The sequence below is a fragment of the Canis lupus genome, chromosome 21 (assembly GCF_003254725.2).
Source record: "Canis lupus dingo isolate Sandy chromosome 21, ASM325472v2, whole genome shotgun sequence".
NCBI classification, from domain to species: domain Eukaryota; kingdom Metazoa; phylum Chordata; class Mammalia; order Carnivora; family Canidae; genus Canis; species Canis lupus.
The window spans coordinates 41996761-42020898 of NC_064263.1; the positions used below are offsets into that span (position 1 = coordinate 41996761).

Consider the following 24138-nt stretch of genomic DNA (forward strand, 5'->3'; position numbering starts at 1 on the left):
TAGGTCTGCAGCTCTGGGAGGTCAGAGGGAGGGCTGTCGAGGGGCGCCCCTCACTTGTAGGGGGGCCAGGGCTGCTCTCTGCTCAGTTCGCCTAGGAGAGTTGCGTTTCTGCAGCTTTCCCTGTGAGGCCGGTTTGCAGAGGGGAGCCAGGAGCTCCTACCTGGACAAGAACGTGGGTGTTGAGTTGAGGAAAGGCTTCGGGTCCCTGGGATGGGCTTGCTCCAGTGGCCATTGGTGGGTGGGAGGCAGACGGATGTCCTGGGAAGAGCTGGATCCACAACCCAACAGACCCCTGGGCTAGGACCCTATCCAAATTGCTTCTCGGCTCTGGGCCTGTTTCTTCATCTGTAAAATGGGGAGAAAAATGCTTCTCAGAGAACACTGAGACCGTCTAAGGCATAGTGAGAGCTTGATACATAGCAGCTCCTTGCTACGCCTGACTCTATCCCACTACTCCCAAATATTAAACAGACAACTAGCTGGGGTTTAATAAATAGCTATAGTTTAGTAGCTGCTAGACTGTTCCAACCATGGCTTGTGTCAGCTATGCACTTTTTTGGGGGGGCACCATTGAGGGCAGGTTTCTTAGGTCTGGTTGGTTTCCCCGCTTTGATATTTGGGGCTTTAAATCTAGAGTCATTGTTGTGTACACAAGGACCCTGAGGCCCAGAATTGTCATGCCCAGAGGAACCCAGGACCAGGCCCTCAATCCTTGTCACACAGCACCATCTGTAATTTGTATTTGCTGTTCCCTCAGCAACCACCTACTGACCATGCTAGATCTTTTTGTCCTCCTTGAAGATTCAGATCAGGAGTCACTTCTGGGAAGCCTTCTCTGGCCACCTTCTTCCTGGCTGGGTTGGGGGCCCCTCCCCTGTACTTCCAGGGCCCCTAGAGCTGACCCCTGTGGTGGACTTCTCACACTTCATTGTGGACAGCTGTTTCCTTGTCTGTCTCTCCTACTTAGGAATGAGCTTTTCAAAGATTCAGGCCAAGTCTTACTTGTTCGTGTATTTCTGGCCTCATATCTGGCACATTGTAGGTTCTCTAAGAACTTTTCATGCAGTGAATGAATCACTAAATGGACAAATGCAAGGATATAGGGTATTGCCTATGGTGGTAGCTTTTTCAGAAAGCCTCCGATAGGCTCTATTAAATAAGATGACATACCTCTAGCCCATCTGCCCTTGGAGGCTTCTCTGCCTCCCTGTGGGATGGTATCCCCCCTAGTAACCCATCCTGCCTGAGCTGTGTTTCCATCCTTGTGGGCCTAAGGACTGGAAACCTTCCCAAAGTGAAGCTTAGAGAGGCCTGATATTTAGGGTCTGTATTAAAGACAGCCCCAGCGGCTTCCTCGTGGCTCCGTCCTTGACTAACGGCCTTACAGGGGCTGAGTTCCCAGAAGACACAGTAATGGAGACATCATTCTATTGCACTCCAGAGCTTAGCATAAATAATCCTGGTGTGCATTCATTCATTCACTCATGCATTCATTCAATGCGTTCAATGCATTTCTCCTCCCATTAGGAAACATAATCACAAAATGACTGTATATAACTTTATCTCTCACGTGGCTCTGGTGTCACTCAGAGTAGGCAATTAGATTTTTCCCAAAGGCCAGATTTAGGGGTCAGGAGGGCAGGCTGATGGAGCATTGACAAGTACTCTGATGTCAGCTTTAAAACATGCAGGAGAGTCCTGAGGAAGTAATATGTCCCCCCCCCCCCCCCCCCCGCCCCCGGCCATACACATGCTCCCAACCTCCAGTAGCAGGTTCGGGGATGCAACTCTTCTCTTCCCTTCCCCGGGGCAGGGAACAGCCAGCCAGACCCAGAGGCCCTGCAGGATTTGAAGCCCTGAGAATGGTGGCCATGATAATTCTGCTCTCCTACAGACACAAATAAGCAGGCTTCCTCCTTCCAAGCCAAACCTGCTTGTTCATCTTTGGGTAAAGTCAAGCAAACCGGTAGGATACAGAATGGGGCTCAGCTCCCCCCCCCCACTTCAGCAGGATTGTGAGAAGCTGGACCTGGGGATGTGTGACCTTGGAAGAGTCATTCTGCTACTGTGAGCCCCTGCTTTCTCGTCTGTATGACGAGGCTAGGTAATTCCAGTCCCCCCCGCCCCTTGTAACATTGTTTGGAGGATGAAATAGGTCATGCTTGTGACAGTGAAAAGGAGACTGACAGCTCATGTTCCTTGGGTGCTTCTTTAATCCCAGACACTGTTTCCATTTATAAATGAAAGACCTGAGACTCGGGGAAGTGAAGTGCTTTGCTCAAAGCCACACAGCAAATAAATAATAGCACATGGATTTGTTGTTTGTCTTACCAGAGCCTAATCTTTTCATTGCTCTGCCATTTCATGTTTAAGCTGTGTGACATTGGGCCTTCCACTTGCCTCTCTGGTCTTGAGAGTAGCATCTGAAATGAGAGACTTGGTCTAGATTAGTGCTAAAATTCCCTTTTGGCTTTACATTCCTGCTTTCATTTTAACAAAGGGTGCATGCGCACACCACCCTGTGACTCTTGCTTCTTCTAAGTCCGGTGTCTTGAGCATGAAGGACCTGACCGTTTGTAGCCTCAAGCCAAGAAAGTGTGCTGGAGGAGCAAGCAGATTGCAACGCACATCTAAATAGCAGAGCCGAGCCTGCCTAAGTGGGAAATGGATGTTGTAATACAAAGGCAGTTAGCGGGGTCCTTGGAGGTTTCAGCAGGATGTAATTATGGTTCTTTAAAAAAAGGCTCGCATATGTTTTTGAGCAAACTTAACAGATGCCCGGATGTCATGTCTGTATTCTTTAGGGAGTCTAGGATGACTAATTTTCTACAGCAAGTTTGCATAGCACATTGGAGCGACCCATTGCAAATCAATTCCTAGGGTGCAACTTAATGAAAGCTTTCATTGACGATTCAGATTAATAATCTAAGAACCTTTATAAAATGACCGCAACTTCGTTTCTGCCTGGTGTTCTCTGTGTTTGATAAACTAGATGGATCATCCTCTCTGTGCTATAGTTTAACGTGAGCCCTTTTTCCATAGCCACGCCTGTTTACAGGGATTGAGGGTTTTAACGCTGTGTGGTTGACTTCTGGTGCAACATCCTTTGCAAACTTTGGGGACTTCCTCAGAGATTTTCTTTGTGCTGTGCCCTTGGGAGACCTTCTTGATGGTTTTGCTACCATTTGTGTGTGTGTGTGTAGAATTAAATGCACATCGATTCTAAAGAATCAATGCCCAGTTAAGGCAGTTCGGGGGCCATTTCCAGACCCCAGCATACTTTATCTGGAAAAGTCTTTTGGAGACCCATGCCCCACCCCTCCACCCCCCGGGGCTGTTGAGAATATCGAGCACCTGCATCAGAAAATCGAAAGGTAACAAGCCTAGTTTCCTTCGGTGGGCACCTTGACATCTTTTTCCTCGTTGGAGCTCTAACCAGTCTGATACATTTCCAATTGAATTTTTGGCAGCGAGTGATTCTTGTTCCCAAGACCAGGTTGAGGCCTTCTGGGTTCACTTCTCTGTACTGGTTGCCTTGGAGCCAAGACGTTTTCCCCATAATAATAATAAACAGTTGAAAACAGTTGAGAGAAGCCTCGCACGTGTCCAGCTTGGGCAGAATATCAGCCCTTCAGTTGCCTCCAACTATTCATAACCCTCCATAATTTCATTGCCATAGATTCCCCCTCCTCCCCGACGCGCTCTCTCATTGGCCTGTTGCCCATATCCCGTAATTGTGCCCGTAACCCCCCTGACCTTTCCTTTGCTGAACTTGATTAATAATGTACTCGACACATTTCCCTGTTGCATCAAATACCAATTTGGCCTGAATGGGTGAAAGAATGGCTAATGAGGAAATGGTTAAGTCTTCTTATTGGACAAGTCTTTTCATTGAGCTGGTCTTGGGAGATGGGGGAAGCGAGGGAGCTGCATGATAACATTTTGTTCAGCAAGTTTTGCTCAAACTCTGCTGCAGAGTCTGATTCTAATTACCCAGATGCAGCTTTTGTGCAGGAGAGAGTATGTCATCTGATATCAGGGGACTCTGAGCAGTAGAGGCCTCATGTGACATCGCTTGGTGGCAGGTGCTCGCCCGCTTCTCAAATGTTTCTGCTAAATATTTTGGACCGAAAGGAGAGTAATTACAACAGGGAGTCGAGTATATATTTAGGAAGGAAGGGGGAGAACCGTCCTCTCTTTCCTCTGAAACTTCCTTTGTGTCCTGAAATGACCCAGGAATGTGCTAAGTCAGAGGATGGAGTTGGGTAAGCATGGAGGAGGACATGGCGCCGGCACTTGCTGACTCTCCATCCTGCACAGATACATCATTTGCAGTTGCTTCAAAGGCTGGGTTTGCTGACAGTTAACGCTAAGGGGACATGTGCCAGGAGAAGTGGCTTCCAAGCTGTGTAACAGCAGTCAGCTGGGCTCTCCAACTCTGAGTTTTGGGTAGACTCTGCAGCTCCTTGGGAAGAGGCATTGCCTTGAGATACCCATAACCCCAGAGAATGTCAGTGGTGGAGGATCTTTGAGACCCTATAGACCAAGCCCCCATTTTACAGATGGAAGACTGGGGTGGAGGGTGGTGGTCCTTAAGCACATTGTCTTGTATGATCTTGCCATTGTTGGAAAAGAACTGCAGAAAAGTGGAAACAACTTCATTAACCAAGTTTTATTGTGCACTTATTATTATCATGTGTTACTCCGTACTAAAAATTCCATGTGCGTTATTTCATGTAATCTTCAGAAAAACCTCAGCTGGTAGGTACTGTTTCTCATCTTCACTTTACTGATGGGGCAATGTGGTTTTGAGACAGTAACTTTCAGAGGAGCCTGCACCCAAACCTCACCACCTGATGCCAGTCTTCATTCCGAATCACCATGTTCTTACCACCTTCTGACTGAGCCTAGTTTAGCTTCCCCTCGTTTTCTAGGTAAGGACACCTCTAACTCCCAAAAAAAACAAAGAGAAGCAACTTGCCCAAGGCCACTCAAATAGTGGAAAATAATTGTTATTGCTATTGAAAATACCTATTGAGCGCTTAGGGTGTACCAGAGAGTGTGCTTTCCATTTTCTCATTTGATTTTTACCATGGTTCGAAAAGGAGGGAGGTACCATCAGGTGAGGTACTTGAAGGCTGGGGAGGTTAAGGGTAACTTGTCTGGTGATTAGTTAGTCGGGATTTCAGCTCCAAAATTCAGTTCTCCTAATTCTGGTTTGTGAGGCCTGGCATCTCAGCATCCTACACACACCCATTTCCATATCTCACTCAATCCTCGTGGTAGCCCTGCAGGCAAGGAGCCAGGAAACCTGCATATAATCCTAGCTTTGCTATTAAATGCATCATGTGCTTTCAGGTAAACCAGTTCCCCTCTGTCTCAGTTTCCTTGTTTGTAAAAGCGGGGTAGCATCCTATTTATGGCCACAGATCTTATGAAACCATGAATGTGCATGTGCTTCCCCAGCTGAAAAGTGCTCAACGAGGGATTATTTTGGTTCTTTCCATTAGGTCCCTTTATCCTTTGAAGTCTGGCAGCTTTCTCTGGTGCTCCATCCATTCAGATCACCACTGGAGGGCCCACATTTGTTGTGAGTTAGATGACAGCTGGGTTTGTATTTTCTTCGGATGGAGCGTGGCCTGGATCTTAAATGGTTGTCAGCGAGACCTTTTCTAGCTGCTCAGAGGGACAACAGAGCTGGGCTGCCATTGCTTCCTCCGGATGTCTGTGAATGCCTGCAGAGGGGAGCGGGGGGGCCTCCAGCACCAGGTCCCCATGTCCCCGAGCTTGAAGGATGGTGCACAAAAAAGAATGGCTCCATGCTGAGTGAGCCTGAACCCTGCCTCAGAATCCCAGCCCGCCGCCCGAGCTGGTGGAAAGGCCAGGCCTGTGAGGTTTGGGTAATAAGTAATGCTGAGAAGTGGCTGCAGATACCAGGTTTCAGGGCCTCCCTGCTGCGGCAGCAGCGTATCATAAACATTTCACAACATTTGGCCATTTGGGCTGTTGGGGTTTCTAGGAGAAATTCGTGTTAACCCTAACCAGTCTTTTTTTTTTTTTTTTTTTTAAACTGGGGTGGGGAATACTGGTTCTTTCTCCAGTCTCTGCTGATTTCCCCCTCATCTGAAATCCTGTGCTACCGGATTCTCTCTGAAACTAGAGGAGGCAGGTAACATTTTCGAGAGTCCTCTCTTTGCTGGACACTGTGCTAAAACTTTAACCTATGTTACCCTGTATCATTCCTGCAAAACCAGATCGCTCCCTCTCCTTGCAATATTCACATTCTCTTGCTTTTTCTGCCGTACTAATGGTTTCACCTCATTAGTCCAGTTTCACCTGAACTAATAACGTTCAGCCTCTTTCATTGGCTCTTTCTCTGAATGTCACGTGCCCCTAGGCTCAGTCCTCAGTCCTTTTTTTCTCTTCTCGAGGACTTCATAGGTGAGCTTGTCCAGCCCTTAGGCTTTACCTTCCATGCTTGCTGTGTTAACATCTGTGTATGCCTCCAGACCCAAGTGTACACCTGTGCCCCGGGCTCATACACCCCACCTGGAAGTCTAAAAGAAAGCTTTGCTTCTGCCTGCCTCTTCACCCTCTTTTCACTTACCATGAGGCACAGTGACCTTTGGGCCATTCCTTGAACCTGTCTGTGACTTCCATACCTTAAAGTCTTTGCACCTGCCATTCCCCATGCCTGGAAACGCTTCCCCCAGTGTTCGCATGGCTGCCTTGCCCTCCCTTCAGGGCACCTCCCCTGAAAGATGTGGACTGGATACGTCATCCAAACCAGCTCCTCCTGCAGGACCCCTACTTCCACTCTGTGCCTGTACCCTGCCCTTGTTTTTTGGTCAGAGCACTTACCCTATCTACCGTGGCATCGCATGCTGATTTGTATACTTGTTTGCTGATGGTCTCCCCCCACCCACCCATGTAAAATCCACAAAGGCGAATGCATTATCCTGTTCACCTCTGTACCTGGGATGTGGCTGCACGTGGTCAGGGGCTGATGAATGTTTGTTAGATGTCGAATGAAAGAATCAGAAGAGCAGTAAGGTACCCAGTTTTATAGGTGAGCAAGTGGAGGCTGAAGGAGGTGATAAACCCCAAACCACAGGCTTTTTCCCCCCTCAGAAAAGGTATAATGGTTTTAATCAAGATCACCTACATGATAACACTACATTGAGTTATTCTGATAATAATTTATATTATCAAATTAATTATGATCATATCAAATGTATTATCAAATCCTTAAACACGGATAGATCTCTCTTGGCTGCCCAGACAGCAAAACTCAGTATGTGCATTTCATAGCAATGCAGGTAGTGTATTATGACCATAATTTACCACACGTATGACCAATCTGTTTTTACCCCTGAAACATGCACTTTTCTGACTTCACAAATAATCTCGTTGTCTTATTTATTATGTGTACAGTAATTGGCACTTGTAACTCTTTGTCAGCTCCAATAGATGACCATTTATCTAGGAATCTAAATACCCGATGCATTCAAAGATAATTTTTCTTAAAAGGTCTTTAAAAATAATGATCTGTTTATACAAAACCCCTCGTCACTGTCCTCGCCTAAGGATGATTTGTCACAGTGCCTGGTGCAGGATAATGGGGGTGACCTAGGGTCAATTGGATGGTCCTGGGGCACCATGGTGTATCCTCGCGTGGCACAGAGTTGAGGGATCCCCAGTCACTCCCTGTGCTTCTGCAGAAGCCGGTTATTTTGAGCTTTTATGTTGCAATTATCTAAGCATATTTTATGTATCCATTCTTACCCTGCACAATAGGAAGAAACAGCAAGAGAATCCAATCAGAAGCTGCTGAGCTGGGTCAACTCCTTTCCTTCTTTCTTTTTATTTTAACCGTCTCTCCTTTTGATCTTAAGAAGGCTGAACTCTGGAAATATCATGAATCCAGGACAGTTCAGAATCTGGATATTCAGAATATGTAACCTTCCCCTCACCTTGTCCCCCCGCTGTTTGTCCTACCTGGCACTTTGGCGTCCTTGATATCGCTTAATCCCCCTACAAGGGTTTTTCTTCTCTTTGGATTTGATGCTTATCCCTGTGCCTTTATCAGGACCTTGCCCCACCTCCCTTCTGACTGGCGGTCCTTCTGGTACACAAAGACGGACTTTGATTGTATCTGACGCTTTCGGTTGGATGCTGCCTGGCTCACCCAGCCTTTGGATGGGGACTAGGACCCTGACGTCCGCCTCTCTGGCCACATCGACAGCTGCTCCTGGACGATGACACTTGCAAATTTTAGCCCAAGGCAGGCTACCTGGAGCCACTCCCTACTTCTTGTCCAACTTCTTGGACATTTGTCCAACTTCTTGGTTGGTGGCAACCAGTTGTGCCTTTCCACAATCCCCTCTACACATCTGGGTAAAGATTCTTCATGAAGTTATGGCAGGAGATGCCTACAGGAGCACCATTTTCTCGCTGCAGCTGCTCAAAATCAGACATGTCTAAATTCACCCTGGAGGAAGGTGGGTATAGACCAGAGACCACGCATTGAGAAAGCAAGGCAATGACTGCATTGCTGCTCCCTTTCCTTCCATTCCAGCAGAATGCTTCTGGGCTGTTCTTTTCCTAGGGCTTGCATTTTAATTACTACCCCCTCCCCTTCAAGCTCAGCTCTTGTTCTGCATCAGTCTGAATTTCCTGTTCTCCAAGCCTTGCCCTCCTATTAAATTAGGTACTAGAAGTTTCCAACAGCTGACGCTGTTCTGGGGAGTACAGTTGGCAGTCTCTGTGCATGACCTGCTGGGTGCTGTGGCTTGCATGCATCTGGATGTATCTACAGAATTACATGAGAGCCTCGTGCTTTCATCTGTGCAGGTGTTCAGGTCCCGTCACCCTTACCTAACAAAACACTAAGGTCCCCTGGAAGGTCTCAACAAAAGAATCCCATGTTATTGTCTCTTGGCATTCCTGTAGCTCTTTATTTTTTTATCTTCTGGTGCTGATGGTAGGTGGGTACTGTGCTTATGATTATTTTATTAGCCTTTCCTCCCAAGATTCATTTTTATTAAAAACACAGATATCACTGTAAATATCTAGGCAGGGTGGCTGAAGAGGATTTCGGGAGAGACGAGGCAAAAGAATTGAATGTCTCTAGGCGTAACCTGTTGCTTAAACAAACAGCTACAATACAGCCACAGACTTTTTTCTTATAGGTGGCCTCTAGTTCTCATTCAGGTTGGGTGTGACTGCTAAAAGCTTGCTGTTTTAAAGCCAGACATGCCACGGAGGAAAAGGCAAGTTTACGGAGATTGTTTTAGGAAAATTCATGTTTTCTACTTTCTATAATTCCTGCTCAAAATGTTTCCTAGTCATGCATATCTGGTCAGGCGGGCCAAGACATTTCCTTGTTTAAGCTAAGTTAAAATGGGTTTTCTTTTGTTTGCTGTTGGAAGCATCCTAATTGGTAAATACAGGTACCATGTACCCAACACTCGGTAGGTTACAAAGCACCTTCACAGGGGTGATCACATTCAAATCTCATGACCAGGTTGTAGGTACATTCAGATTCCCTTAGCACAGAAGAGGGGCCGGAGGTTCTGAGGGATGGGAAAGCCATCCAGAGCCATATTGCCAATGGTGGTGGACCTGCACTTGAATCTAAGTCTTCCCTTTGGGTTTCAAGTTCTTCCTACAATTTCACACTGTCTCACAAGGAAATAGGCTTGTTTTTCTGCCCATCTATCCATCCATGCATCCAAAACCATTCATTGAGGACCTACTGTATACCAGACAATGTCTAGAATGCCCAGTTTGGCAGGGAAGGTAGTGAGTGAATAGAGGGATAGTTATAGAAAAGTATGACAGGTGCTCAGGCATTAGCATCCGGGCTCTGGGAAAATAAAGGAGGGACACCTGGCCTGAATCAGTAGTCAGGGAAAGCTTCAAGGAGGAAGTGATGCTAAAGCAGAGGTTTGACATGTTTGTGTATTTAATAAGCATTTATTTCCCTGAGTGGTATGTTTCCTATGCACCACTTTTCTGCCCTCCCATTATGGCACTCTATGTTGAGCTCAGTTGTCCAGAAAGTAGTGGGGTGGAGATAGTTCCAGAAGGAATAACATTCCCAGTGTTCTCGAACTTTAAGTGATAAGGTGGCCCAGAGAAGTCTGTGAACGCATGAGGTGGGCAAAGGGCACCAGACAAGAAGGACATGGTTCTGATCCTATCTTTTTTCCAGATCTTACTTTCTTGTTAGTAGCACAAAGGGTCTGGGCCTGTAAAAAGCTGAAAAGTATTGACTGTGCTGTCTCAAGCAGGTAATAAGAACAGGGGACATAGGGATGTGGTCCAGGAGCTTGGTGGGGTGCTGCCCCAGCTCTCCAGTAGCCTCATGCCTTTGCACTGGCTCTTCCTTCAGCCTGGAGAGCCTTTGCCCATCTTGCCCATCCATTAACCTCTAGTTCATCCCCTGCTCTGTTCTGCCCATTTCCAGGCAGATATGGAGGCTCTTCTCAGCTCCCACAGAGCCCTGGGCTACAACGTGCCTGTGCCTCTTACCGTGTTTGGATAGTTGCATGCTTGACTCTCCATTAGGCATGGGCTCTGTGGGGGTGGGACCACCCCTCTTCCCTCTGTGTTCCTCGCACATAGAATGTATGGATGAAAGGTGGTGGACCGTGGACTTGGGTTTGATCATAGACCTTTGAGTTGGAAGAAGTTTCCAAACATGACTTGGGTATTCAGAATAAAGTACTTTCGTACCTAACGTACAGACAAAACTCTCAAAGCCCAGAGAGGTTAGGGATTTACTGACAATGGCCAGCCGGGTCTCTGCTTCCTAGTGCAAAGCTTGGGCCATCCCACCAAGACCCCCAGGATTTCCACCTCGTCTCACTCCTTTGGGAGACTAGAGGAGGCGTTTTCTCTGGGAAAGCTGAAGGAGTCAGGAGCCAGGGTCTAACAGCTTGCGGAGAAGGATGGGAAGCGAGTGAAGATTCATTTGGGTAACAGCCTTTTGAATAGATTAAGACGGTGGGGCTGGGGGAGGCAGGTGGAAGATGAGGGGGGCGGCAGCATTTGACGGGGCGGAGCTGCCTGGGCCTGGAACTAACAGCTCCTCTCTGGGGAGGGCCGAGAGGGTTTCCCGGAGCGTGTGGGAGACCAGCTCCCAGCGCCGTGAAGTGGTGTGTACTGCACACACACCTCTCCCCCTGCCTTGGCTGTCACGGACCGGGCCCCTGCACACCTGGCATCTGGATTCCCGCTTCCAAGTTGCAGGGGACCCTTTGAAGCCATCGGAAAACAGGGTGGGGCGGGCTGCTGGGGGGGCCTGCTTCATTCTTGTGTGCAGCCCTCGGTGCTTTGGGGTGTTATTTCGTTCTTTGTTGCTCTACCCCTGACCTGATGCCTTGGCAGCGTGCCTCTGGCTCCACGGGGCCCCCGCGCTTCCCGGGCTGCTGCTGCTGGTCCAGACCCCGCGAGGGCACCTTATCAGCGCCCTGGCAGGCGCGGGGTGGCGGCGCCGTGTGTGCACTGGGTCCCTGATAGCTGGCCTAGTGCAAAGCTGGGGACAAATGCTGCTCCGATCGCCACGGGAATGGCCTGTGGAGCGCGGGGTGGGGTGCCCGGGGGAGCCCGGGGGGAGCCGCTGGCCCGGAAAGCGCTCCCTGTCGCAGAGGCCGACTTTGTCCCCCGGAGCCTCCAGGTGCCCGGCCCAGAACAGGTTGGGCGCTACCTTTGGTTGTGTCTTTCTGCCCGGAGAGAATGGATGATCCGTACGCACATTCCGGGCCCTGTGAGGGGGTTCTGGCAAGAAGTGGGCCGGGCCAGCCGCTGAGCACCCTGGGGACGGGGCGTCTGTTGTAGTTCTGGGGTCCGCAACCCGGGCTCCGGGCTCGCGTCAGGCACGTGGCTCTGCGGGTGCTCGTGGGCCTGGGGCCAGCCCTGCCCGCTCCGTGTTGGTGTGGTCAGGCAAGCCGCTTGCCCTCTCCTGATTTCCTCTCCCAGCGCGTGCCGGGACCGGCCCAGAGAGGTTTCCTGGGGATGCTGCTGCCCAAACGGAGTCTTTTTTTTTTTTTTTTTTAATTCATTCATGAGAGAGAGACAGAGAGAGAGAGAGAGAGAGAGAGGCAGAGACACAGGCAGAGGGAGAAGCAGGCTCCACGCAGGGAGCCCGATGTGGGACTCGATCCCGGGTCTCCAGGATCACGCCCTGGGCCGAAGGCAGCGCTAAACCGCTGAGCCCCCCAGGCTGCCCCCAGACTGCGTCCTAACGGAGGCGACGGCGGCAGCGGAGCTGCACGGCGTGCAGGGGAGGTCAGCTCCCTGGGCTCATGTAGCCGCTAGGGAGGCCGGCGGGCTTGCCCCGTGGGTCAGGGTCAGGCAGGCCAGGTGGAGGGGGTCAGGGAGCGGGGACGCCCACGGCCGGGGACAGGGTGCAGAAGCCGGGAGGGTTGGAGAGAGAGTAAGCGCAAGGCCCGTTACCCGACAGGAGGATGGCAGTCGGGTGGGGAGCCACGAAGCCGTGACAGTGACCGGAGAAATTCCAAGTGACCTCTGGAAGAAGTGTGTGCCCAGGCCTGACACTCGGTCACTAGGAAATGTCCGTCTCCTTTCCGTTTGCTGGTTATGTTCTGAAGCAGACGCCTGAGGGGCCGCTATGGAGGGAGGGGTAGGGACGGGACAGTGGCAGTCGCCTTGGCCCCGACGCCTGCTGGGCCTGGCCCCCTCCGCCGCCCTGGTTCTTCTCTCCCCTAGCATCGCCCGACCGGCCGTGTCCCTGGGGTGCTGACCGCATGCCCAGTGGGTACTTCTCAGGGGGGTTTCTCCGCCTCCCTCCAGACGGCCTGCGTTGCCAGGGACCCCCGAGACCCGCGTGCCTTCCTCCTGCCTCTGCTGTCTGCGTGGGACCCGGCAGGCCCCGCTCACCTGCCCACCGAGCCTCCCCAGGGAGCACTTCCTGCCTCCACCAGCACCGGGAGCTTAACAGGCCCCTCCGCAGCACCCACAGAACATCTCAAAGGACAGATTTAATGAATATTTTGGGTAGCTATAATGTCTATAATTATAGACATTTATAATAACGTTATATAATTAATATCCTGAACTATAGTTGCGGAAGGGATAAATACTGCCGGGATGGTTTTTACCTTCCCGACATCCCTTTTGTTCTGATCCTCCTCACCCCCTGGTTGTTGTATTACTTGCAATTAGCCATGTAAGCGGAATCTTTTTATGCAAACAAATAAAACTAATAAATAATAGAGTACGTCTTCTCTTTGCTCTGGAAACAATCTAGTTGGCCTCAATGAGATCTGAACCCACACAGCAATATCGATATCCATCAAGCCTGTGACAGTGGGATTCTCTCCATATCGGATTTCCTTAGGCAACTGGTGTCCCCTTGCATTAGATATATTATCCCCGGGGCTCTGAAAGTCTGGCACTAGCTGGAAGTCGTGCTGGACCACGACATGCTTGGACTGTCTCCGGAATTTCTATGTTTTGTCATCTAACGCTCAGGAAGTGGAGTGCTTCGGAGGAGGTTACCGTGAGCCGCGTGGGTGTGCAAGGAGGAGGAGCTTCCATCTCCAGCGACCCTCCGTGGTGTCCTCTGTGACTGCAGGCCAGCAGCAAGTGACGGAGCCTTCGATTTCAGGGCAAAGTATCGGTGGTCGGTGTGCTCTAAGGTTATGACGCCGTGGTTGATGTGCCCACTGGGCCCAGCTGCGGAAGCAGTTGGAGCAGGTCTTCTGCGTAGGTTGTAAATACAAATCTGATCGTGTCTTGCCTGCTTGTGATCCTCCGTGGGCTCCTGGTCACCTCTACAAAATGTCCAAGCCCTTCAACTCAACAAAGAGCTCTTCGATGAGGGTGACTAGCTGCCCCACTTTGCTTGACACTGGGGCGGGGGGGGGGCGGGGATGGGATTCCTAGGATGTGGGACTCTCAGTGCTGAAAAAGGAAAGTCAGGGCAAATTGGCTGAGTGGGCCCTCCCTGTAACCACAACCTAGGCTCACCCCTCTGCAGCCCCAATTCCTACACCTCTCCATCTAGTGGTTCAAACTGGGTTGTAATGGTTCCTTGCTGTTTCCTGCCTCTTTGCCTACACCCTTGCTCTCTTGGCTGCCTGGAAGGCTGCCCCAGCAACCCTGTGGGCCTGATTTTCCTCTTCGTTTAAGACTCAGCTAGGGATAGCCTCATCTGGGAAGCCGTTGCTGACCCTGTAAGCTGGGGCATTTCTCCTGTCTGAGCATGTCCTCATCCTCACAGCTGTCGGGCTATCCCTTCATTATCTATTTCCTGGTCTCTCTCCACCACTGGACTGGGAGCTTGGTGGAGGCAGGAATATGACCTATTAGACTCGGTACTCCTGGCACCTAGCACAGTGACTGGACATAGGCATTCCTTAAATGATTAATTAAAAGATTTTTCTTAACTCTTTAAATATTTGAGTGAATGGATGAATTTTTTTTTTTTTTTTAAATCTGGGCAGATCGTTTGGTTCCCAGGCATCCCACAAAGTAGGTGGGTCACTTTAGGGGCGACCTTTACCCGCTCAAAAATTTGTCTCACATTAGCAGTGAGGATTCGGGTGTCACCCCGAATCGTTATTTTCCTTACTTAAGTTTAAGGCATGAATGGATGAATTTAAATACAGTTCAGGCATCGGTGGACTTGCAAAACTGTGCACTGGCATTCTACCGACAAGCATGTGGAGCAGTTCATGGGAGATAGGGAGGCCCTGAGTCTTTTGAGGGACAAGGTGGCTTAGGGCCACCAAACATACTGTCCAGGGAAAATGGGACTGGGGCTGGGGAGAGGATATTGAATGAGAGTGTTGGCAGTCTGAGGCTCTGACGCATGCTGGTATCCCGGGAGCTGGGATGGGGAGAGAGAGAGGATATCCCGGGCATAAGTGAACCAAATATAACATCAGGGCAGATGGACGGTTATTGGTGATTTGGCTCTTTGGGGCCAAAGAGATATGCTTATCTAGGATGTCTGCCCAAATAGGGGTTGGGTTGAGGGAGAGACAGAGAGGGAGGTAGGAGATCTAGGAAGGTGACCAGGACACAGAACTTATGAGATTCCTTTTAGAGAGGCCCTGTCTGGGTGTCTAAGGGCAGAGTGGAGCTGTGAGGCCACCAAGCAGGACCTAAGAGGATGAAGGCTGGTGTGGGCAGCATGTCCTGCGCCAGCTGGGTGGTGGCCAGGACTAGTCCACAGGCTGCTCAGTGGGCCCGTCACCACCTGGCCTCCTGGTGGGCACGCTGCTGGAAAAAGAAGTCTCCCAGGCTTCTGAAGGGGCTGCCTTGTGCACTGGAATTCTGTGTGCAGGATGAATATTTCAGAAAGGCAGCTGGGAAAGGCAGTGCCTTTTTAATCTAAGCTGAATAGGAGCCCGAGGGGGAAGGGCACGGCGTCCTCAGGAGTGGAATAATGTGCTTGCAGCACCATGCTCGCCGTGCACAATGGGACAGGGGCTGAGTGCAGGAGATGGCTTTGGTTATAGAATTCTTTTCCCCTCGGCCAATAGTGAATGAGAGCCTGGAATTGTCGGCAGTGACCTTCGACGGCAACACAGGGTGGGTGAGGCGACTGTGCCGCCCCCGATGAATCAGAACATGTCGGGGGCATCAAGCAGGCCTGCCGTCCACCGAGCGGCTCGCTCTGGCCAGACGCTGGGCTGTGCTGTACGTGAATGACTTCACTATGTTGCAACAAGAGCCTAGTGGCAAGAAATGATCACTCCCACTTTATAGAGGAGACCACCGTGGCCCAGAGAAGTCTGATAACTTCAGAGCACTTAGCGTGACGCCTGGCAAGGCATCCCAGCCACAGTAGCTAAATTTCAGATGAGGTTTGATCTGTGCCAGCCATTGTGCCAAGTACTTTATTATGATTATTTTTAAAGATTTTATTTATTTATTCATAAATAAATAGGCATCCCTTATGTTATCCCTAATAACAGGCAGAAGGAGAAGCAGTCTCCATGCAGGGAGCCTGATGTGGGACTCGATCCCGCGTCTCCAGGATCACAACTTGAGCTGAAGGCAGACGCTCAACCACTGAGCCACCCAGGTGCCCCCGTCCCAAGTACTTTAAAGATATGGCACATATAATCCTTACAACCACCTGTGATATGGGTGCCATTATTCGCCCCATTTTCCAGATGAGGAACCTGAAGCCGAGGGTTAAGGAGCTTGCCCAAGGCCACACAGCTAGTAAGTTAACAGCCAGATTTCGAACCTAGGTAGGCTGACTCCAAAGTTAGAGTGCTCACCCATTTAGGATACTCCCTTGTATACAGAGCACACTACATAACCATTAGCTTCTGTTACTGTTATCAGCTCCCCATGCCCCCAAAGCACACAGCTTGGGAGTGCACTGAACGTCTTTATTAGGCTGAGGGAGGGATTTGTGGATTTTGCCAATTAACTGGGGGTTAGTAAGAACAGCCAGTTGCCGTCAACACAGTGGCAGATCCTGTTAGAGCCTGGTCGTATCTGTGTTTTCTTTCTGGGCTCACAGCCCCATTGCACGTCCCTGCCTCCTTTGCAGGGAAGTGGGGCCATGCCAATGAATGCTAGCCAACAGAATAGGAGCAGAAGGGATGCGTACCACATACTTGCTTCCAGCCCAAAATAATCCTCCGGTCTGTGATCCTAGAAGACTTAAAGGAGAGTCACAGGTGGTAGGAGCCTGGGAGCCTGAATGACTGCATGGAACACCTCCTGCCATGACCTCCCCCCTGCCCACCTTGCTGGCCTTATGATGAAAACATGGGGCCGTCTCTATTGGGTTAAGTCACTGAGATATACTACTATAGTGGTCAGCTTCTCCTCCACCAATAACATAGAGCTTTTATAAAAGCCCTTAAGAAGGGCCTTTTTTGTTTGTTTGTTTTAAATTTTATTTATTTATTCATGAGAGACACACAGAGAGAGAGGTAGGGACACAGGCAGAGGGAGAAGCAGGCTCCCTGCAGGGAGCCCGATGTGGGATCCCAGGACTCCAGGATCAAGCCCTGAGCCAAAGGCAGATGCCCAACTGCTAAGCCACCCAAGTGTCCCCAGAAGGGCCTTAGCCCACTTGTGTACCACATTAAATAGAGGCCGAGAGAGTGGGGTTTCGAAACAGCACAGGCTTTAGGTGGGACACAAGTGAGTTCTGATCCCGGCTTGTGCCTCAGCAGCCCTGTGCCTCAGCTGGGTTGTTGTGAGCGAGACATAATGCAGCTAAAGCCTCTAGCACGGTGCACCCGGTGCATACTAGCTTCATAAATGTTAAAGATTTTTCCCTTTAGTAAAACAGCAGTTGTCCGATATGTGTCAAAACCCAAAATTGTTTGCATGGCTATTAACCAAGCAATTCTACTTCTGGGAATTTATTCTAAGAAAATAATCTTGGATGCTCAAAGATTTAGCTATTAAAATGTTTATCTCAGTGTTGCATTTAAGTGAAAAATTGGAAGCAAGCTAAATTTTCAGCAGTAGGAAATTGGTTAAACTGTGGCGCATCTATTCAATTGAGAACCACCCAGCCATTAAACATTATGGAATAGAAGGACATGCAATGATATGAAAAAAATATTCACAGTAAGAATGTGGAGCAACCAAATTACAAAATAGTGTATTCCATGAACCCATTTTTCAAAAACAAAAACAAAAGCATAGATACATATATACAAAAGAAGAGACTAAAAGTTTATACCCTAAAATATTAAAGAGTTAATCTTTGGGGAGTGCGGTTGTGAGTTTTGAGTTTTTTCTCTCCTTTGCTTATTTGTACTTTCTAGGTTTCCTATTCTACAGAGGCATTATTTTGATAAAAAGAAAAAAAAAACTAAGTTATACAAACTCTTTTTTTTTTTTTTTTTTTGGCCTTGTCTGCATTAGCCATGACAGGCCTTATCACTGTGTGTGACTGTTCTTGGACTATGTGAGAGACAAAAACAAATGTGAATTGACACAGGGTATCTCTGGAAATATCTAGAATGGGGTTGTATTGCTGTCATTTGTGGTTTAGTTGGGTGCTGGTTGTTGGATGTCTAATATCATGGGTATCATGTGCATGTGGGACACATGCGCACATGGAACTTTCTACTCCTCCCTTTGCCCAGAGAGTGCTGCTGCTGGTGTAAACCTTGTCCTTGACCCTAATGTCTGTGTACCCTGAGACACTCTCCAGGTACCCAGTGGACATGAGCTCCTTGGGACAGACTAAGGACCGCAAGATGAAGAATGGAAACTCCCAGCCTTAATATAACAAGGCATCTGGCTCGGAAGCACGTGGTGCAGCAGCCTTCCCTGGGCTTGATACACACTCACCACTGGCTTTCTTACACCCCCAACCCCACCCCCCTCTGCCCTGAGCCGGGGACCGATGGATATATAGGAGTGTGTTTCAAGCTTGTCAAAAACACGCTTTTGCAGAAATAAGTGAACCACAGATTGGGAGAAAATATTTTCAATGCCTACATCTGGCAAAAGGACTCCCATCTGGTATATATAAAGATTTCCTACAAATTGACAATAAAAAGGCAACTCAATAAAAAGGGGGTAAAAACTTGAATAAGCACTTCTGAGAAGAACATACAGGAATGACTAATAAGCACATAAAAGGAGTTCCTCAGCATTAGGAAACAGGAAAATGCAATTTAAAGCCACAATGAAATACAATTTCATACCCGTTAGAATGGCTTAACAAAACAAAAAAAGTATGATGATTCCCAAAGTTGGTAAGGTTACAGTGCAACTAAGATCTCAGTTCATTGCTGTTTGGAATCAATTTAAATTTTCGTTCATATGTATTCTGTTTAAAATCATTTGATTCATGTGATAAGGTAGTTTCTGGATAAATATGTTTATTTATTCATGCACTGATACGACGATTGCGTGGAGTTCATGATGGATGAAACAGAGTTCATGTCTTCAAGGACCATATATAGATACTTTGCAAAGTGAAGCCTCGTTAAGTCAGCCACCACATAGCTAGTGTTATTACCCATATTTTCTTGATTCTCAGATATATGTACTAGTGTATAAGCAATTTCAAAATTAATCTAATAACTGAAAAGAAATGTTTTTTTGTACCAAAAATAAGAGTCTCCAGGCGTCTTTGCCTGCATGTCATTTTTTCACACTTGGGCCTGGCTTCCTCAGGAAACAGACAATTTTTACCTTTTTGCACTTTGCCTACACGTTTGAATGTTTTGAAAAGAAGTGCATGGGAGTGCATGGTATTAATGATGATATTGTTCCATCTGTTCATGCTCCCCCTCTTCCCGCCAAGTCTCTTCTTAAATATAGCTGCATTTTGACCTCTCAATCTAAGAAAATTATCTTAGATTGATACAGTCTTAAGCCATAAGTTGGCAGGGCTTTATTTACTTGCCAAAAGCCTGGATACAAGACAAAAGTTAAACCACTCAATAAAATTTCTTTTGTTCCCAGCGTTGAGCTGGGCGCTGTGGGGTGACATAGAAGGAACAGCTCTGATATGAGAAAGTGATATAAATTTATAATGAGAAGAGCTCTGAAGTTAGGGATGTGGGCTGAAGCATGGCCCTGCACAGTCTTAGCTACGTGATCTTGGGTGAGTCATCTTAATTGTCTGAGCCTCTGTTTTCTCCTGGGTGGAATGAGTATAATACTACCTATCTCATATGGTTGATTTAATGGATCCTGTGAAAAAAAAAAACCCCACCATGTGATGGATGCTCCAGGAATGCATGTTGAATCTGAACCTCAATAGAGACCCAAGATGTGCTTGAACAGATTCTCAGAGACAACAGGGGACAGTGCAGAACCTGTATTACGAAGTTCAAGATTGGGATGGCCCAGCTTTTATTTATTTATTTTTTTTTAGAGGGGTAGGGGAAGGGCAGAGGGAATGGGAGAGAGAGAATCTCAAGCAGACTTCCTGCTGAACTGGAAGGGAGGAGTAGCAATAGGGAAGGCACAGGCTGAGACCCAGGGTACCAAGAGCTTCCCTGAGCTCAGCCTAAGGCTGGGTGAGGGCACCAGCACCAGGCTGCATAAAGAAAGGGAGTTCTCAGGGTGGAAAGGCATTTCCAGGAGGAGGAACAGCAGGTGGGGTGGCCTGGGGATGGAGAAGCATAGAACATTGAAGAAACTTCCTGTGGCTGAGGCAGGAGCACAGACTGTGAGGTGGGACATGGGGGGTGAAGCAGAGATGCTGCCGAACCTCACACATCTTTTCCTCCATGGGACATTTTCTTTCTCTTCCCAGTTTTGCCAACCAAGTGGAACAGAAAGGTATTTTCTTCCTCTGTTGGAGTGCCAGGGCAGGACTGGGTAGGTGCTGGCTGTTGAGTGAGGCTGCCAAGTGGCATGAAGCACAGGGGCCCTGGCTGTCCAGGGAACGGTGGACTTTAGGACGCCTGACCCAGAGAGTCCTAGACACTGTGAATAGAGGACAGGGGACTTTCTAATGTCAATGAAAATGGAATCTGGTTCAGAGTAACGACTGTGGACAAGTCATCAATTTTCTTTAAATCTTGCTCTTTGTTGTAATTTGACTTAGAGTTCTTAAATTTTCAGGCCTCCCTTAAGAGCGCCATTCTTTTTTTTATTTTAAGATTTTATTTATTCATGAGAGCACAGAGAGAGAGAAGCAGAGACACAGGCAGAGGGAGAAGCAGGCTCCGTGCAGGGAGCCCGATGCGGAACTCGATCCCGGGCCCCCGGGGTCACGCCCTGAGTCGAAGGCAGACAGATGCTCAACCACTGAGCCACCCAGACGTCCCAGCCTCAGGTGATTTGAATGCAGATGATGGGCATGAAAAAAATAGATAGTGATAGAAGGCAAGGCCAGCCTTCCAGAAGGTGGGACCTTGAGATCGCCGTGCTAGAAACCTCACACTTTGGAATGGAAGGAAAGGGAGTTACAGGATTTTAGAACAATGTGTAAATCTTTGTTTTGGAATACTTTATAGGACAGCAGATTATAAATTGCATGTTGGAGTTTCTCAGGATAATAGGACATGTGTGACTCCCCTTGCAGGCACATCGCTCATCTCTGACAGACCTTGCAAGGCGATGGCTTTCTCCAGCTGTTCCCAATCCCAGAAAAACCAGCTTTAACATCCGATGTCCCAAGTCTGGCTTCTTCGAGGTCGAGCCTCACTGGAGATGTTGAAAACTTGCCTGCTGATCCTTTTTCTCGTTTTGAGGATTTTAATTGCTGGGTATTAAAAACACCCGTGTAACATATATTCCATCTGAGAATCTGTTTTTCTAAACGTCCTGTAATGTAATCTGTACAGAAAGATTGAATTATAGATGAGAGGAGGCTTTGCTGCTGGGAGGAAGTCTGAGGGAGAGTGGGTGGTGGTGGTGGTGGTGGTGGTGGTGGATTGGGTGGATTTGGAGAATGGCTGTGTTTGTAGTGATTGATCATAAGATAAGCATTAACAGTGTGGGCACGCTGCACAAAACAAAGCCTGCGAAATCAGGCTCTGTCATTGGTATCATTCCTAAAATTCATAATAGCTACGGTGTAGCAAACACCTAGTCTGTGTTGCAGACTTTCCATACATTATCTACAACAATCGCACAAGGCAGGTGGCATTATCCCCATTTGAAGGTGAGGAAGCCAAGGTTCAGAACAATTAAATGCCCTGTCTAAAGCCATAGCAGGGATGCCGGCATTTGAATCCAGGCCCTTTTGACCCCGGAGCGATGCTCTCTTTACTCTGCCCTCAGTTGTCCATTGTGAGTCGGGCTCATTTTTGGCAGCGCGTGCCACAGGGCCCACCAGCTTTCTTTCTCAATGAGTGGGAGCAAGTCTCATAAACGTGTTCATCTACAGGCAGGTAGAGGTTGAACAGTGACGTGGCCTGCCGTCCATCCCATTCGGTAACAGGTCAACCTACCGGCCAGCCGATTCCACCGACATTGGGTAGATAGCTACCGTGCACGAGGCAGGGCTCTCGGCCCCAGAGAGAGGGAGGAGTTATTAAGACGGGGTCTTTGGTCTTATGGAGCTGGGGAACTGGATACATCCCCCACGCACCTGCACACACGGACTAGCATCTCGGCAGCACCGTGTGCCTTTGCAAAGTGTCTTCCGTTTCAGAGGCTGCTGCAGCATAGCAGAAAGGGCACAGAGTCTGGGCTCAGGATGTCTGGATTTGAGTCTCGCTCCCACATACACCAGCTTTGTGATGCTGAACAGACCCACTTTCGTCCCTGAGTCTCAGGTTCCTCGTGTGGATCATGAAGAATCAAGGACAGGGCATCTCACGGAGCAGTTGTGAGGGTCAAATGCCATGATGGACGTGAAGGAGCCAACACAACGCAGGGCACACAGTACTTGCTTTAAAATGTGTAAGGATTCCCGAGTACTTAGTCTTTACTGTTTTCAAAGCTTTGCTCTTCCCAAACATCTCATCTGAGCTTCTGGGGGTGAGGCAGGTTGGCCCAAGCCTTTGGAACTTCCCGGGAAGCCTTCAGCCCAGCCCATAGGCCTAAGCTGGAAGCAGTGGTGGGACTGGCCGTGTTCCTACAGCACCTCTGACCTGGGAGCTGGTCAGACCAGGTAAACTGTGGCCTGCAGGCCAAGGTAGGACCCCATCTTCTCTTCAGTGGCCCAGGCTGCTCTGTGTCCCTGGCCACATGTGATATTTTTATCCTTCGGCCAGAATTTTGTAATCTGCACCATTTGTACAAACATTCCAGGAAACAATTGTTTGTGCAGGCTCATAAATTTGGAGGACAGTTTACATATGGAGCCCAATTAAATGATAATCTTCCGGGGCTTGGGGCCCGTTCCAGAGTCCTCCCTGTGGCTCTCTGTTTCCCCCGGGCTCCGCTGTGTGGGTCCCAGCAGCCTGAAGCTGCAGTGATTCTGCTTTGGCTCTCCTGACTTTCCCTCAACCCCTCTGTGGCCTCTCATGATGGCTGGTCCCCGACCCACAGCTTTCTGCCTCCGCTTTCCATCTTTGGTGGAGGACTCTCCGAGCTGCCCTGAATGCCCCCATCCCGCTTCCCTGCCTGCCAAACGGTAATCAGTATGAATTCCACCCTTCTGCAAGCATTCACTCAACACCTACTATGTGCTAGTCCTAGGGGTTCAGGGCGACTACAATAGATGAAGCCCTGATATAATAAACAAGTAAAATAAAGAAATAAATCATAAAGTTTCAGTCCAGTGGGGGCTGGAAAGGAAACATCAGACCAGATGGTCAGAGAGGGGAGACGCGGGGTTGATGGCCTGTCTCATAACTGGGAACAAATGAGTGAGGCCTCTGGTTTGCCTGCCCTGGGGAAAGTAAAGCCGGTGAGAGCTTGGCAGGGGGCGCCAGGATGTGGTGAGGGAAGGCTCCTCCAGGGACTGGACCTCCCAGTAGACCCTCCTGCTCCGGAGCCAGAAGATCTTGGAGGCAAAGGAGCAGCAGAGACAAGAAGTGCCGAGGTGGGAGTGAGTGCGGTGGGTTTGAGAACAGCAACTATTTATGGTGCAGTAAGTAAGTGTCAGGCTCTGTGTGTGGTTCCTAATCCATCCTATGAATAAATTAATAACATTGACCCTTCCAGGGACTCAACACATGGGAGAGACTCTGGTCTCACTCCCGCTTTAAGGATGAAGAAGCTCGGAGGTGGGGGGACTAAGTAACTTGTCCCCAGGCCTCCCACGCCCAAGTGAGTGGTAGGTCCGGCACTTTACCGGGTTCTCAGTGGCCTTTGTCTTCTGGTGCTCAGTGCCCCACACTGCCTCCTTTTGGATGAAACTGCACCTCCCGTCTTTACTATGCTTGCCTCCAAGGAGGCACCCCCGTCTATCACCCCTTCCCCTATCAGAGCCCGCCCCCCATGCCCCTTCTGGCCTGTCCCCACTGCCTTGCGCCCAGCACTGAGTTGGTTCCTTTCCCACGTTTCACCTCTCTTCCTTCCTGGTTGCATTTCACCTGTTCCCAAAGCCCTCAGCCTGGTTTCTTTTGTTTTAAGATTTTATTTATGCATGAGGCATACAGAGAGAGAGAGAGAGAGAGTGAGAGAGAGAGAGGCAGAGACACAGGCAGAGGGAGAAGCAGGCTCCATGCAGGGAGACTGATGTGGGACTTGATCCCGGGACCAGGATCACGCCCTGAGCCAAAGGCAGATGCTCAACCACTGGACCACCCAGGTGTC

At 49.0% G+C, this 24138-nt stretch overlaps 1 protein-coding gene and 1 non-coding gene across 2 annotated transcripts in view; one reads left to right on the forward strand and one right to left on the reverse strand.

Moving 5' to 3' along the window:
* The window catches only part of NAV2 (neuron navigator 2), a 722151-nt gene that overhangs the window by 19146 nt on the left and 678867 nt on the right, over positions 1-24138 (forward strand). The gene's annotated exons all lie outside the window — the stretch shown is intronic.
* Positions 14468-14617, reverse strand: LOC112667987 (U12 minor spliceosomal RNA). The gene has a single exon (XR_003141368.3). It is a non-coding gene; the product is annotated as a U12 minor spliceosomal RNA (small nuclear RNA).